The sequence below is a fragment of the Molossus molossus genome, unplaced genomic scaffold (assembly GCF_014108415.1).
Source record: "Molossus molossus isolate mMolMol1 unplaced genomic scaffold, mMolMol1.p scaffold_m16_p_2, whole genome shotgun sequence".
Classification (NCBI taxonomy): Eukaryota; Metazoa; Chordata; class Mammalia; order Chiroptera; family Molossidae; genus Molossus; species Molossus molossus.
In genome coordinates this window covers 91,083,381-91,086,501 of record NW_023425355.1, presented here as the reverse complement: position 1 = coordinate 91,086,501, position 3,121 = coordinate 91,083,381, and the positions used below count along the sequence as shown (strand labels likewise).

General features: G+C 37.6%; 1 pseudogene; it reads left to right on the top strand.

The window, feature by feature from the left end:
- The first annotated feature begins 965 nt into the window (after positions 1-965).
- On the top strand, positions 966-1,734 carry LOC118635393 (annotated as a pseudogene).
- The last annotated feature ends 1,387 nt before the right edge of the window (positions 1,735-3,121 follow it).

Here is a 3,121-nt window from a genome sequence, read left to right as displayed (position 1 = left end):
ACATGGAAATCCAGCTAGTAATAAAAAGCTGGAAAAAAGTAATGGGGGAAAAAGATTTAATTTGGCTACAAAAATTATAAAACAGATGGGAATAAACTTAATAAGAAAAGCCAAAAACTTCTATTAAAAAGCTATAAAACTTTACTGAAAACATAAAAGAAGACCTGAAAGAAAAAAAAAAGAAACTACCAAGGGAAGAGTCAACATAATAAAGATGTCAATTCTTCATAAATTAATCTGGAAATTATTTGCCTGACTCAAAATTCAGGAGTTTTTATAGACTGTAACAAGTTAACGCAAGATCGGGAAGAGTAAGTATATAAGACTAAAAGTCAAGGCATTTTTGAAAGAGAAAACCAATGAAGTGGGTCTTGCTAAAAATTCCTTAGTTTGAATAAACAGGACTTAAATGATACAATTTTACTCTTGCCATTGAAAAGTAGGAAAATATACTAGAGTATAAAGCATTTACTAGTAGAATTAAAAATGAGACTATAACATTTAAAAAATTACTTCCCTTATAAATGGGACTGTAGAAGATAAAAACCAGGAAAATGTTATAGAGATAGCAATTGACAGAAAACCAACCACCACAAGGATTTTATGGATATGGCAGATAGAGTGCAAACTTCTACTCCATCTGTCTAAAAATCCCTTGAACTGATAGAAAAAAATATATTTTTTAGAAGAGCAAATCCAATATGACAATATAAAATGAGGCTAAAACAGCCCAAATTTTTAGAACATTCCCAATGATTCCACACACACACACACAAACTACAAATTTATTTCAAACATTATGGAACATTTCCTAAAATTGATTATGAATTATGCCCTTCAAAAAAAATCTCAAGTCCTACCTGAAGCCTGGCTTTGAGACCTGACCCAGGACTGAGCCCTTGGGATAACCAGCTTCAAACCCTTACCAGCCACGTTTGAGATGGTTTTGGTGTTTAACGCTGGCCATGGCCATAGGTCTACCAACACAGATCCACTGAAATCCATTCTGTCAAAAAGTGACCACTCTAACCACTGATCCACACTGGCCAGGGTGCTAAGCTTTTTTTTTTTTTTTTTTTTTTTTTAATTTGGTGTTTCCCCTCCTTTCCCTTTCCCTGCAATAAGAAACACAAGAATCGTTACATCTGTCTCAATATAACATTATCAAGTACATGATCTGATTTTCTGGCAAGATATGATGAAGACTGGGTTTATCTTTGGCACCATGCTGATAGTGCTGCTTTCCCTGGCAACTTTCAGTGTCATCAGTGTGGTTTCTTACCTCACCCTGGCTCTTCTCTCTGTCACCATCAGCTTCAGGGTCTACAAGTCTGTCATCCAAGCTGTACAGAAGTCAGAGGAAGGCCATCCATTCAAAGCCTACCTGGATGTAGATATTACTCTGTCCTCAGAAACTTCCCATAATTAAAGGAATGCTGCAATGGTGCACATCAGCAGGGCCCTGAAACTCGTTATTGTCTCTGGCAGAAGATCTGGTTGACTCCTTGAAACTGTCTGTGTTCACGTGACTGATAACCTATGTTGGTGCCATTTTCAATAAAATCACCCTTCTGATTCTTGCCGAACTGCTCATTTTCAGTGTTCCAACTATCTATAAGAAGTACAAGACCCAGACTGATCACTGTGTTGGCATCACTCATGAACAAACAAAGTCAACTATTGAAAAAAATCCAAGCAAAACTACCTAAAATTGTAAAGAAAAAGGCAGAATAAGTACATGGAAACCAGAAATGCCACAGTTACAGAATCATTTAATAGTTATAACATTGTTACTTGTACTATGAAGGAACATGCTCCGTGTCTGCTTGAGCCTGCATTCCATGCTTTTTTTGGTTAATCCTCATCCAAGGATTTTTTTTTATTGATTTTTAGTGAGAGTGGAGGGAGGAAGGGAGGGAGAGAGGGAGAGAAATATGAGAGAGAGAGAGATGTGAGAGAAACATCGATTGGTTGCCCCCAAACGCAACCAACTGGGGCCAGGGATCAAACCTACAACCCACGTATGTGCCCTTGACCAGGAATCGAACCTTCAACCCTTCTGTGCTTGGGTCGACACTCTAACCACTGAGCCACACTGGCCAGGGCGCTAAGCTTTTTTTTTTTTTTAATTTGATGTTTCCCCTCCTTTCCCTTTCCCTGCAATAAGAAACACAAAAATCGTTGGACAAAAAATACCTGATATCTTAGAACATAAAAGCATAAAGAAAGAATCGATTTAATAGGATAAATCAATACCTTAATGGTGATGGAGCTTTTATGTGTATCTTGAAGGGATAGATTAGAGGTAAAAGAGAAAATGAAAGATAAAACACATCTCTTGGGTTCTTCTTTTTAATTTTCAAGGACTAGTCTTATATACCTTCCCATTATAATTTTGCTCTTATTTAAAAATAAATTTTAATTGATTTTAGAGAGAAAGGGTGATGGAGAGAGAGAGAGAGAGAGAGAGAGAGAGAGAAACATTGATGTGAGAAACATCAATTGGTTGCATCCTGTACCTGCCCCAACTGGGGATCGAACCTGAAACCTGGGTATGTGCTCTGATTGGGAACTGAAACCAAGACCCTTCAGTGCATGGGACGATGCTCCAACCAACTAAGCCACACTGGCCAGGGCTGCCCTTATTTTTAAGTTAAGAAATAATGGTTCACTTATGAAGAAATTATCTGGGGACAAGAGTGGGATTCTTTCCCATGAGTTTGTGTTGTTTTGCAGCTCTTGATATCATCTTCCTGCCCCACAATGTGAACAACTACTCCTCATATTCCACTTTTTTGCTTATAGATATAACTTTCAATTCTATGAATAACTTATAGGTGATAGTAACAATTTCTGGTTCCTAGAATGCCATCTGATAGCCAAGAATGGAAACAGAAAGTGGGACTAGAGAAGGAGTCAACAGGAACACTGTTGTGACGACCACTCCCTCTCCCATACATCCTAAGGAAAGGAAAGGCTCCACCAAGTGGTGTCTGTGTCATTTTGAACATCAATTCTGGACTTTAGTTTGAGAACTCATTCCTGAATGTTCTTTCCTCCCTCTTCCCTACCTACCTCAAGTTTAATAAATATGGTTGTACTTTTCTTATTATGAAATAAA